We start from the raw sequence: 14,350 nt of genomic DNA on the forward strand, positions 1-14,350 counted from the left end.
CCCCCCCCTCACAAAAAAAAAAAAAAGGCACACGAAGGACTGGGAGATATTTATTATAATCTATCTCTCACGTACCAGTTGCTCGTTGTCCGATTTCAGATGCTCAGGGTTTTGCAGTCGAAGCATCTATGAAGCAAATTTAACTTTATTGTCGTCATGCCGCCTTCTGCTTATTTGTGCGTACTATGCTGTAACATAGTAACACATGTAACGCGTAAACGCGCAGTAACCTTCTTTCATGAAATTACTTGCGCCGAGCTTGGGCGGCGGAGAAAAGCTCACCGGCCCTTGAGCGGATACAAAAATAAACACAACAAATTAAAAAAAAAAATTTTTTTTTCTTAGCTTAACGGATTGTGCGTCACACGTGATAATTTAACACAATTAGAATTCGCCACTTCATTCAAAATCGTTATCTTCTGTTTTGTGGCATTCTAGAAGTTTATTGACCATATTTACTAATTCCTCAGAAATTTATAATCACCCATCATGTCTATAATGACGCCGCAAGTATAATACACGTAGTAGAAAAGAAAACAATTTATTGACAACTGGACAGTGCACCGTCGGTAACTCTGTCAAATACTTTATTTTATTTATTTATTTTTTTTCTTTGCGAGTTAATATGAATAGCGGAGCGTGAACCGTTTCAGCTCTGAAGATCGTGGTGCCTGACAGATGAGTAGGTGTTTGTTGATGTAATCACTGTCCGCTACGCTGTTTTCTTCCTGTTTTTTTTTTTTTTTTTTCACTAATAAAACTTTAGGTACGAGAGCACCTTCGTCCTGTCGTGTTCGTCGTCTGAACTCCGTCTTCGTCGTTTGAGCGGCTTCGTCATGTATAACGTTTACCAACTCGCCCAATTCGCTACCTTACATAAGACTAGTTCTTATATAGGTCACGAGTAACAACGGTAACAGTGCAGCTCTGAAGGCCATGGGTGGCTCGCCGTAGAAGGGCACAATCACAGAAAGGTAACGTGTGTAGGAACCAGCCCGAACGGCTAGAAAACGTGCATGTCCATGGAAGAAAGAAACCTCGATATCCTACTGACCCTTTTATCCTGTTTTCAAAGGTTGACAAAAGCTTCAAAGAGAATTTTAGGCACCGCGTTGTTGCGCATGCACTTCCAAATTGTCGGCATTTGCAGTTTTGCTTTTTAGCTTTTAAGCAGACATTATTAGGTTTTCTAACTTTTTCCTGTCTTTTGGTGTTCATGAAGTTTTCAGTTAGGCTTTCGTTGTCTACAGAGTAACAACAAAAACCACTCGCCCGAAATAATTATTTTGGGAGCAATATACCCCATAAGCTTAACAAGTAATAAAAAAAAAAGAAATTTTATTTTTCAGAATACTGACGAATTTTAATGATAAGAAATTCATGTATGTTACGCATGATCTGACAGCCTCCATATGAAAAGAAGAAAAATAATCGGTGAGCTTTCTCTGCATACGCCGGTTTTGCAGCCAGCTTTTCTCCGTTGAGCTTTTCTCCGGGAATCATTCACCACCAACACCACACATGACTAAGATTCCGTGTTGTCGGAGTTTATTTCTCGTGAAATTCAGAGGGCGTTTTTCGGAGTTTATTTTTGTTAGATTCCAAATTCTTTAAAAATCGAACTTTATTTTACTGCATAAAATAAAAAAAAATAAAAAATAAAAATGAAGATAAATCACGTCCGGGTACCATGACCCGTTGTCCCGAAGGAGCCTAGACGTGCAAAAAGGCAACCCCCCCCCCCCCCCCATTTTTTTTCAGTAGTTCTAGATTTGAAAGAAACCGAAGTAGAATCTCCGCAGGACCACTGACCTTGTGCTCTTAGAAAGTTTAATTCTAAAACTGCGTATTTTTTCCTGTTTATTTTGTCGCTGTGACCTCGAAATTCCGAGTTTTGCGGATAAATCCGAATTGACGGAAAATTTACCGGCGAGTGTTTTTTCGGATTTTTTTTTGTTTCGGATTTATTCGAAAACACTGAACCCTACTCATGATCAAGGCAGGCCCTACAAAACGCGCCTTAAATTTATACCTATAGCGTTTAAATTTATACCTATAGGAATTTTTTCAAAATTCGGCATACTTTTTTCGGTGTTTATTTTAAAATTCAATTTTCGTTTTTTTTTTCGTGTGCATTTAGGCCCACAAAAGTTTACCATCTTTTTTTTTTTTCGGTGAATATAAAATAAACACCAACGGACTCAGGATTATATGATCATTGTAGCTCTGATATTTATGATCACTCAAAGAATAACGGCACAAATACACTGAAAAAGAAACGAACACTTTTGGCACATGTGTGCAACAGTAAAAGAAACAAGAAAAAAAAAAAGAATTACAGACAAGTCAGATATGAAGCCTATATGCCCAAAAAACATGGAACTTCACCTTCTGTAGATCAGGATTACGTGATCTCATTATAGTAAACACACATCTACTTTCTCAGGTTCTATTCGTTGTTCCACTCTCATTTTTTCCCGTTAATGACCCTGGGCTTCGAGAATGCACTCTAAGAAAAAAGGGAGGAGAAAGGTAGCAAAAGCGACTGTTCCTCCTTGTTGCGGACAAGTTGCCCAGAGAAGGGAGGAACGGCAGTTCAGATGAAAGGAGGAGGGCGAGTTCCTCCTTGTTCAGTTGGCGCAGGGGTAGAACATCGCGCTACTGACCAAGTGGTCAACGGTTCGATCCCTAGGAAAGTCGTTTTTTTTTTTAATTTTTTTTTGTAAAGTTTTTTTTTTTTTTTTTTTTGTTTACCAAAACACACATAAACAAACCCCGACCGATGAAAGGAGAATTAAAGTCCTTATTATTCTCCGAGACGTTTTCCTCCTCCAGGCAGACCGGAGAAAGCTTTCGCCCTCCCGACCCATCTTCTTTCGGTTTCGTTTTTCGAGCACATCGCGCACGTTGTTTAATAAATTAATGTTGAGTTGATTGAGCTTCAGCGGCAGCGAAGGCCGCCTGTAATTCCGTCTTCTAGTCCAAACGTGCAGAACATTTCGGTTGCATTGACGTTTTTACCACTAATTTTATCAAATGAGCTAACGAAGCCGCTAGAAACAGCGAAGTTCCGGAGCAGTGCCAGCAGCGCTACATACACTGGGTAAGACGGCCGGCCGTCTCCAATTTGCGGGACACACGCGGAACTACAGCAGCGAAACTACTTTCTAGCCTCTGTAGCGAAACCACGAGGAACTGTGTCGACGTTTTCGACGTTATGGAAATCGCGGGAACTGCGTCCAAGGAAGGCAGGTTTTCCTGCCGGCTGCCTGGGTGCCTTCCGTGCTGAGTTCGGTTCCGTTGTCCCGTGCCGAGTGCCAACCGGCGTTCAACGTGATTCTTCTGCGTGTCAGCAACATCGTCAACGTGGTTCTGTATTTCTTCGTGTCAGCGACATCGTGATGGCAGTGTTGTGGGTTGTGAACAGAAGACTGGAATTATCGCCGATGTGACCGTGTGTTCGCGTATCAGTGGTGTAACAACAAGATGAGATGACGTAAACTGTCGGGCATTGATGCCGCTAGTCTGGCCGTTATCGGAGGGGCCGGGGTGTCGCAGGATGACATTCCGCTTTACATTAAAGAGTTTAAAACCACTTGAGGGATTAGGTGCAGTCGATCGACGTGTGGATAGTCATGTTGGAACGCTGGTCTGAACGGTAAGCTCCTATCGTACAGTGGCCAATGTGACTGTCGGTCCCCGAGAGCGATTGCGCTCTGGGGAAAAGACAACACTACGAAAGTATGACGGAAAGTACGTATATTTATAATGGAAGTTTAGCATAAAAAAAAAGACAGGCAAAATCGAAAAAAAACAAAGACGCTATCCTTTATTTTACTGTTTAAATATATTACGGTTCCTGTAGAAACTGCCCTCTAAGTGGCGCGCTGGGATGAGCGCTAGAAGTTTTCGAGCTCGCAGCGGCGCAGCTCCGTACACTTAAAGGAGCTGTGCAACGATATTCAATTGGAATGTTTTTCGCTTTACACGAGCTTACTGGCACACCTGGGACTCAAGGATACCCACACGCAACGCCACTGGCCAAGAAACTCCTTTGTTGCGGTGTAATTTCAAGGACAAAAGCGATCATTTTCATTCAATCTCTCCTTTGCAAAATTTGATGACGTAACTCGGGGATCGCAGTACACCCAAGTGACGATATTTGAATGCGGTTCATAGATTGGACCCGAGCATTGCGTGGGCACTCGATTTGGGCTCGTGATAATTACTAGCTCGAGAAACATTCGGGTAGTGGCCCGTGTCCAATCGCTGCAACGACGACAACAGCCGAGCCATAACAATGTCTGGAACTCAGCGCGCGCCCTGTGCTTTGCCAACCCCAGCGCGTGGCTATGATCAACACTGGCGGCATATAATCGGCTCCAGATCACGTGGCCGCTTGTTCTGGCTGCGAGTTGAGGGGGTGAACGCTGCTCATTTTTCTTAAATTTTTTTCTGGGACTTCTATTGCGTGGGGTGAAAAACGAACGCGTGTTTCATAGGTCATTAACGTTAGGGATCCGTTTTAAGCGGTATTTGTGCACAGTACAAAAATTGTTGCACAGCTCCTTTAACAGTTGTCGGAAGTCGCGGCTTTGACTGCATTCAAGTTGATCGAAAAGCGATTTCTGTGCCCGTGAAGCATCACTTCCAGCTGAGTGAATATCCGCTCTACAGAGATTAATTCAAGACGGCAATTGCAGCTTTGCGCGAACAGCACAAATAGAAAAACGAACACTACAATATAAATACTGGCTACGAAGGGCCATGCGGGAAAACAAACTCATGGCTTGGAACCACATTGGAGCGGCTTGATTTATTGGCTTTCAAATAATTATGGCATGATCGAGCGTCTTCTTTTTAATAAGAGATTCATCCCCTGAGCCATTAAAAATAGCCTCAGATGTATGACATTGCTGGAAAAAAAATGAACATGTTCGGAATATTTTTTTTTTGCTTAGGGAGTCACCGAAAAATTCCGTACGTTCAAAACGACCACTATAAAAGACGGAAACGCAGGGCTCGGTAGTAGTGATCGGGGTAGTGTGCTGTTGTATTGATGTTTGTATGTGCGATGCGTGTGTATGCGTTCAATATATGTTGACCTGATGATTGCAGTGTCCGCAACGTATCTACATGTGTTAGAGATTCCGAAGAAAAGGAAACGCAATTGTGGGTTAAAAAAATAAAATATTTTTTTGTAAAACATGAATTGGGCGGTACCTAGCGCCACCTAGCCTAGCTACGTGCAATTACTCTGCTTGACCCTGCCATCTGGTGGCAAGCGATTTAACATCCTTTTACGCTACGCGGCTACGCCATAATTTCGTGTTACCGTGCTGAGATAAGCCAAGAGGTTGCTTCGGATTTGCTTTTTTTTGAGAGCGGCTTTTGGTTTTGCGGGCGAATGATTTTCGCTCCTCCATGATGTGCGGTTGACGCTACGGTTGACGAAGGAATTGTGGCTCGAGGAATAGCAAAGGTAGGACATAAAGTGCGCGAACTGAGTGCCGGTTGTCTCCGTTGAACATCGCAGTGCTGACGATGAGAAGACTGAGTGACTGCATGCTTTCGAAACGTAAGTTTCTTTACCTGCAGGGGTAAAGAAACTTCGGAAATAAATACAGTTCGCGGAAAGCTCGTGTTACGTTTTTATTTCCTGCTCCTCTCGCTTCGTGCAATAGACTTAGTGTTCTCGTTAAGCCTTACCGAGCTCGATTTGCTCGATTCGTGGCCGCCATAACGAGATGCAGACGACGGAGGAACTTTTCCTCCCCTGCTTAAGGGACGAAAGTTTCTCCCTTTCTGAAGGAACATATGTGTCAAGAGCGTTCCTCCCTTTAGGGAGGACTATACTGACCCTTTTTTCTAAGAGTGTGCCCTCTCAACGCTAACACTGGACACTTGCAGGCCGAAGAGATGAAGCGCTGCCTGAGCCAAAATCGGCCAATCAACCAATTGTGACCGCCGAAAGAGACACGGTGCGACGTTTTGAAGCACAACACAACATGCAGAACTTGCATCAAGTCAGTCTTCCTTACAACGAGTTTGAGAACACGCTCGAACATGGCGAAGTCGTGGGGAATTTCGCACTTTACGTTCCGAACGATGATACGCAGATGAAACCGCAAAGTCATGATTGCATTCGTGTTTCCCCTACATTCGGACACGTTTTGACAGACACTGTCGTTCCACTTTTTCGCCATGGCTCGGCGGTACGACTGGAAGGTCAAAGTGGCCTTTTTCGGTTAACACCGAATTTTATAAAATGAATTCGACGTACTTTTATCGGTTCAAACCGAAAACGCCGAACTTACAAACTGACCTTTTTCGGTTAAAACCGAATTTCCGAAAATGGATTCGGCGTACGTTTATCGGTTTTTATCGGTTTAAACCGAAAACTCCGAACCCTACAGTTTTACTGCGGCATATGAATAGTTGCCCAACACGAGCGTTTTGTCAGACGAGAACTGCACCCTAAAAACAAAGGAATAAATAAAAAAAGCTAAAAGAAGATTCCAAAGAGGGGCATCCTCGGATAGCGATCCCCCCCCCCCCCCCCCCCTTTTTTTTTTTTCTTTATTGCAAAATCGGCTACTGATCCCCCCCTAATGCAAATCGAGTTCCGAGAATGCACAAGAGTCTTCTTTCGTGAAAATATCTTGCGCCAGGCACGCGTTCACCACCCAAGACTGGACATTTTGAGCACGGATGATTGAGTTAACAAACTCATCTCAAGACGCTAAAGTTGAGGCTTGGGCGAGTTGGTATACGACATACTTCGGGATTCAAAACACGCTGCGTTCGTGTTACTTCTTCGTCTGGTCCTTCGTCTTTTGCGCTTTTTGAATCCCGAAGTCATCTCAAGAGCTCTCTGCGCCTTGTCACAAGATTAAGCGCGTGAATTTACAGAAGTACTTTAGTAGTGAGAATGATAGTGGAAAATCAAAAAACGGGAAGTTTCGCAAAGCAGCTTTATAACACTTTCCTGCCTGCGCCTTTGAATTCACCGCTGCCGACAGCGTAGTGGATGACGCCCGCCCGTATCCAGGTGTCGTGACCGAGGTCAGCTGTTGCAATTTAATCTGACAAGCGTGTAGCCTCCACCGCACTGTCAGCTTAAGGAAGTTAAATTAGCGTTATTAAATTATTCCATCATCGCGTTGCATTTCAGGCACAGTCTAGCGGAAAGCAAAGAAGGGCGTAAACTGTGGAAGAAGTGAAGGAAATGTTGTTCTCCCATGGCGACAGCAAAATCACAAATGCGGCGCGCGTAGTTTTTTTTTTTTTTTTTTTCTTTTAGTTTTTGGGGGGACGAAGAGGTTTTCTTTATGTTTTCGAGGAGAATGCCGGGGTCACACATATGAACAGTGCACTTAGGGCTCATTCACACTGGAAGCGGATCCGCGTTCGCAAAGCGGTTGCGAACGCGGTTGTATAAGGATTCAGTACAATTGCACGCGCACACGATGACATCATATGCGCGTGCAATTGCACTGGATCTTTATACAACCGCTTTCGCAACCGCTTCGCGAACGCGGATCCGCTTCCAGTGTGAATGGGGGGTTAGAGGCGTTTTAATGGCTTCAAACAAAGAAAAATAACCTGAGAAGTAACCCCCCCCCCCCCCCCCCCACCCTTTCCTTTTTACAAATAAGAAATGCTTAGCATTGTGGAGGGGGGGGGGGGGGGGGGGGGAGCGGTAGTTCTTGGAAAGGGGAGAAAGGATGAGATTAAAAGAATAAAAGTGAAGAACGACATTCGTTAGATTTTTTCAACGTTTGCAAGGGTAGAGGGACGAGTTTAAAGCAATTTTGCACCTATTTACAATGATCTTCGAGAAAACATTATTGAAGTTTCAATACACACACATATGTAAGTTCCATAAGTCATCAACGGTATTAAAAATAAGGTTTGGCGTTCTCAGTTTTTTATTTTTCTTCTAGTTGGGCGTACTCTTTTTTTAATCGTAGAATTAAATTCTTGTTTTTATTTTTCGGCGAATATTGGAGCCCACTATAAGTTTTATTTGTTTTATGTGATCTTACCTTTGCTTGTCCTCTAGTGAGCGCTGGGAGAAGTAAAAAAAAAAATGCTGTTAACAAAAATGGTTACCCTTAGCACGGTGCTGTCAGCTTGCAACCGTCGTATTAAATGACGACACTCAGGAAACTATGTGATTGAACCTAAAATGTAACGACATACGTTCATAAAATATCAATTTTATTTTTCACAGTAGCGTTTACAACATTAACATGATAAAGAAACAAGTTCCGGACAAGTGCAGACGAGGCAAATCACAGGCCAACTGGTCAGAAATGAACTCGTTTGGTAGGCCAACTCGTCACAGGGCATCACGTACGAGTCCTTGTCTTTCCGGATTACTCGTCACACGGAACACTTGTATTATGAATTTTTTTTATGCAATGAGACTATACCCGTTTTCACCTCAAGAACCATAGTAAAAAAAAGTCCGGCTTCTCGCGGAGCATTACTGATTGCCCCCTTTATGTAGAGAATTAGGATATTGGTAGGTGATTTGTAGATTAGTTTTATGTTATCTTATCTAGACGCACTCGTTCCAAACGCCAAAAACATCGCTTTTTCCTCCGACAACCAAATATCGTAAGAGCTACTTCGTGCCGCGTATGAACAATGCGCAAATCTTGCTTTTTTCTTGAGGTGAAAACGAATATAGTTACTTCAGTTTCGTAATAGGACTGATCGATATCTGAAACAGTGATCAGATCCATAATCTGATTCGTAAGCGAAATAATTATAATGGCATTCCCGGAAATCTTACATCGACTTCAAATCAAGCTGCAAATAAATCTCGCCTAGCCTGCGGTTTCCGAAAAACAGAAACCACAGGCTAGGCGTGGTTTCGGTTTTGAAACCTCCAGCGACAAGCGTCTTTTTAAGCTGCTCGTTCGCGCCTTTGACGTTTATAGGACACAAAAAAGCGTGCATCTAAAATAATTATAGCCTTACTAAGGGTTTCATGAAAAGATACTGATTGCCTGCAGTACCCGATAAAATGGCAGAGCTGCATTTGCTACTAGCTGCGTGCCAAATTTCTTTGCTTTAACACTGAACTTGCATTCTTGATTTACCTTCTTCCTAATATTTAGGAAGGAAGGCAAATATATATTTTGGAAGGTAAATTGAATCACTGAAAATAGTTACGTCTTGGTTTCAACCGCAGTTTCCCGACTGCCATCATATACGTTGGTTGCAAGCTGACACCACCGTGCTAAACGCCTCCATTTTCGGTAACATAATTGGTGTCCCCATCGACGAGTTGGGCTCACAAAAGGAGAAGCAAAGGTAGGATCCGATGTTGAGTGCATTTTGCGTAGTTCGCGCGTCGCTACGGCTTTCTGAACTTACCATCGGCCACAATCAGATTCTCGCAGAAATGGCGGCTGTGGCACGGCCCTTGTCAGGTCCATGAATTCGAAAGCTTTAACGCGCAGTGGGATGGTAATGCAGAACTAGTTTAAGGAAAAGGACAAAGGTGACCACTGGCTCATCTGCCTAGAACCCTCAAAGGCCACCGATCTAACCTTACGGTCGATCGCGCAACCAGAAAACGGAGGGCAAAGCGTATGTTCACAGGTATTGACATATTTATTTACATATTCCATTTACACAAATTCACATTTGACGTCCTAGAACTCCGAACTTCCGATGTGGGCGAGGTGCTTGGGATCCACCTTGCAACCGGAATACTTGGCCGAGCAACTCAGTCCGCTGTGGCCGGCGCGGGCGGCCTCCTTGTAGGCATTGGCAGGCGACTCCTTGGAAGGCTTGACAGCGTCGAAGAACCGCACCACCTTCTTGCCGTAGAGTCCGAAGGCATGGGGTTCCGCTGCCATGGAACACACCATCCTGGCGATGCATTCTCCCTCGTCATTTGACTGGATGAAGGCGAAATAGGTCCCCATCGACGAGTTGCTTACGGATCGCTTGATGTGGGAGTCCGCGCCGGGCACTGGCAGTACGGTTGTTGCGACGACGATCGGGGCAACGGCAAGTCCGGTGGGACCGGTCGCTTGCAAGGACTGAAGTCCGGTGGGACCGGTCGCTTGCAAGGACTGAAGTCCGGCGGGACCGGTCGCTTGCAAGGACTGACCTCCGACGGCACCGTTGGCTGGAACACCGTGCCCGATCTTGAAACCCCCGTTGAAGTAGCCACTGGCGAATTTGGGAATGCTAAAGACGGCAGGGGCGGAAGGCTGCTGCGACCTGTCGTGGAACTTGGAGAAGTGGGGGAAGTGCGGTAGGGACAGGTGCGGCAGGGACAGGTGCGGCATCCTGAACTTGGGGAGACTGGGCAGGTGCGGGTGGGGGAGGCTGAACTTGGGCAGGTGCATGTTCCCGAACTTGAAGTTTGGGAACCAGTCCACCTTGAAATCCTTCTCGACCTGCAGCGGATCTGGCCTGGGAGTCCCGGTGGGAGCCGGTTGGTACAAGAGTCCGGAGGCAGCGGCGGCATCCTGGTACTTCTCGAGGCGGGAGTCGTACTCGATGGATGCCCGGAAGGACCGATTACCGGTGATCATGGCCAGGAGTTTGGTGGCGATGGACAGCTTGAAGGCGATCATGTACTGGGCAGCGTCCTTGACGATATTACCGGCCCAGTGGAACGGGAGGAAGATGTGCTCCTTGGTGGCATCGGTCTGCGACGCGCTGACCAGGAGCAGAAGGGCGACGACAGCGACGGTGGCGATGGACAGCTTCATCGTGGTGGCAGGGATCCGGTGTTCCGACAGCAATCTGGGTTGTAATGCAGGCGGTGTGATTTCCTGTGGGTTCTGAATGGGCTTATATAGGCACCGTCGCGGCCGTCGCATTGTTTGCAAGTTCCGCACTCGGACCCGCGGACCAGAACAAAACAAAAGAAAAAAAAAAACGTAAAGGGGGGGGGGGGGGGGGGGCGATGACTGGACTGCTGTTATGCTAGGAGGCGAAGTGTCCCCTTCTATTTTTTTGTTTTTTGCGACCTGCGAAGGTTGACAAAAAAGGTGGTTCGATTCCGGTTCATACAGAGGATCCTAAAGCATTGTGTTTGCTGGGAGTAATTTTCATCGTGAATCAGCGAACTCTTCAGGCTTCGGGGACAAACCTAGACGGCTTTGTATGTTTTTAGACTTGGTTCCCTACCCTCTGTCTTGAGCGTTTGTCTAAGACGTTCTGATGTTTCTTTCGTTGTGAACCACTCAACCTTTCAAGGGACAGACCAGGAAAGCTTTCAAAGTGGTTTTGTTCGCCCACTTTGCATTGTGATGGATGAACAAAAGACACTTGGAGACTGGCTTCTGTTGAAAGATCGGACCCGTCTCCATTTGAGAACACCTATTCTTTCCCAAAACTTTGGCGCTGTATCTCCTCTCTGTATTACAATGACTTGCCACTTCGTTTCTTAGCAAAAACCTTTCATGCAGTGCGATGGGTCTTTTTCTGTTTTTTATTTCTTTCTATGCTTCACTTGTTTCTATCACGAAGACTTTGCACCCTGACCCATTTGTCGAATACGGATGTGCAATTTTTTTTATTTGATTATAAAACGTCAAATGTTTTCATAAGTTCGCTTTTATCTAATTTGGATATTTAATGTCGCCGGAGCTTGCACCGTATTTTCAATAAATTTGAGTCGTATTTACGACTCGGATTAATTGTTTTAGTTGAATATATTAATGTGATAGCTTGCGAGCGCGATCGTCACCGCCGTAAAATTTACCGAATTTTATCTCGCATGTATTGATAAAACTGAATTTATCAACATTTTGGCGAGCACTGATTATTCATCATAGATGTCTTTGAAGTCCTTCATATCTAGTTTCTCGGCTTTTACTGCTGAAATATGTATAATTTGGAAATGTTAAAATGTAAAAAAAAAAGTGCTTTCGCACGACGTGAAGAGTATTTGGAAGGTTTTGGTGCATTTTAGGAAGACGAAACCACACGAATTTTGTTCATTGTTTGGAGCAAGTCAGGCTGGTTTCTTTTATTTTTCCCAATTAACTAATTCATTAGGATTAATTAAATGACTTTTCAAATATTCAATTTAGAGCAAAAGTTTAATTCACAAAGTTCCAGAGTGTCCTCAGAAACATCCGCGTTAGTGGTTTTTATAAAAAAAACCTTAGCACCTTTTTTTTGGGGACCGGACATTTCGTCGAACGCCGTTTCGTCGAACGCCGTTTCGTCGAACGCCGTTTCATCGAAGCCGTTTCATAGAATGCCGTTTCATCGAACGCCGTTTCATCGAACACCGTTTCATCGAAGCTGTTTCATCGAATGCCGTTTTATCGAACGCCGTCTTATCTAACGCCAGGGTGACATTCCCGCTTCCTGAAGCTGGTCGGAGGTGCCCATCCGGGGTTCTGGAAGTTTTTGGCTTGCATCGCCGCAGAACATCAACTGACGGAAGACAAGCTGGGTGACTGGGCGCTGTTAACAAATTCGCGCTTTTTGTGTGTGTGTGTGTGTGTGTTTTTTTTATTATTCAGGCACTTTTTTTAGGGATGAGGACGATTCGTCACATGCGCATTCGTCACAGGACGATTGGTCACAGGATGATTCGTCACATAGGAACATTCGTCACAGGATGACTCGGGTGTAGGCCCGTTTGTCATGTGCGCATTCGTCATAGGCCAACTGGTAATAGGCCCGTTCGTCACAGCGGAACATTCGTCATAGGGGAATTTGGCCCTAGGAACGTTTGTCACTGTGCGAACTTTGAATTTGCCCAACATATATTCACCTGGCTGAGCATCCAATAAAGATTAGTACGGTATATTTAATTTTACTAAAGAGAGGGAACATCAAAACAAGTCAGCGTTGTGCTTAGAAAACAACAAATGTATTGAACGAAATAAAAAAAAAATTAAAAAGGGATATTCTGAGCTACCACCCTCAGGGTTTCTAGACGATTGCGACCATTCTAGCGGCTCACAATGATTTGAAGACGCCGGTTGCTGTCGTCGTGCTTCTTGGACACCCTCGAAGATGTCATGCCGCCCGCTACTTGAGCCAGCTTCATCTCTGTTAAAGATAAAAAGAAAAAAACGAACGAACACACTCGTGGAGAAAGCTTTTTGAGTGGGCACCGTACTGAAATTTTGAGCCACAAATGCAGAAATGTACTACAGAAAACGTCCAAGTTCTCAGAGGATTAGGTCAGTTCTTACGTGCAGTCCCCAGAACCGCGCTTCGATGCTGCTGTTCGTCCTTGTTGGCCTTTCTGCTAGTGTTGATTTCCTGACTGGCCAATCCAGAGGAGGGGAGGTGGCCAACGACAAGCCGTTTCGACGGGGTCTCCCGATATACACGTCCTCGAAGTAGTCCGCCACGAGTGAGGCATCGGTGGGGAAAATCTCGAGAAGTACCTTGAAGGCTTCGGGAATGTCGGCGATTGGCAAGAAAGCCAATGCTGGATGCATTCCCATTTGAAAATGAACAAGAAATAATGTAACCAATTGGCTCACCTGAAGACAGAAATAAGACATATAAATAGAATGCCGCATACCAGAACAGCAAACTCGTCATCTGAATCGTAGCGACTCTGGTGACCACTGGAGCACACCTTCCTAGACACTGACTGGGATAAGTGAAAAAAAGCCTCCCTGTATCGTTGATGGCCGCTATCTTGAAGCCCGTGTAAGCCACCTCAAGGCAGTTGGCCCCCCATGTGACTCAGAACGACGTCAAAAAACCTTAAAACGAGCGAACATATTTTGGAGTGTTTGAACGCATATCCAATAATAGCACCACCGAGCGTTTCGTTTTATACGTTTATCAGAGCTCTTGAATGATAACCTTTTGTAGGTAGCTTCAGATTTGTTGGGCAGCATGCCGTAAACCATTGGCTTTACCACGCCGTTGACTGTGGCATGCTCCGTGTACAGTTAGTAGAACTGTGCCGGGGTCACTTTATAGGTCCCGTCTGCGAACCACGTAGTTGCCTGAGCCAGACAGCTCAAGTTGCGCTCGGTAGCAAAGATAAGCATTCTTTCGCCGTCGCCCTGTCCGCTATCATGGAAGAGAAAGGAGTCTCCTTTGGCTGTGGTCTGCATGCAGGTAAGACAGTCATTATTATCATAATATGTCGCGCACTGTTATTTTGCGCTGCAATACACTTTACTTTGAACTCTGTAGGCATTCGATCGTATCTCGGCTCTGGAAGGTTATACGCTGTACTCGAAATTCGCCCGCTGCCTTTGCTTGCGGATGGTGCGCCGAAGTGTTGGCGGTGCGGGAATCTGCAACGCAGTGTGGTCACTGACACAGGCAACCGCAGCCAGAAGAATTTGGTGTGGTGCTAGACGGCCTTCCACTGGAATAA

This window comes from Ixodes scapularis, unplaced genomic scaffold (assembly GCF_016920785.2).
Source record: "Ixodes scapularis isolate PalLabHiFi unplaced genomic scaffold, ASM1692078v2 PGA_scaffold12__126_contigs__length_90152505, whole genome shotgun sequence".
Taxonomy (NCBI): domain Eukaryota; kingdom Metazoa; phylum Arthropoda; class Arachnida; order Ixodida; family Ixodidae; genus Ixodes; species Ixodes scapularis.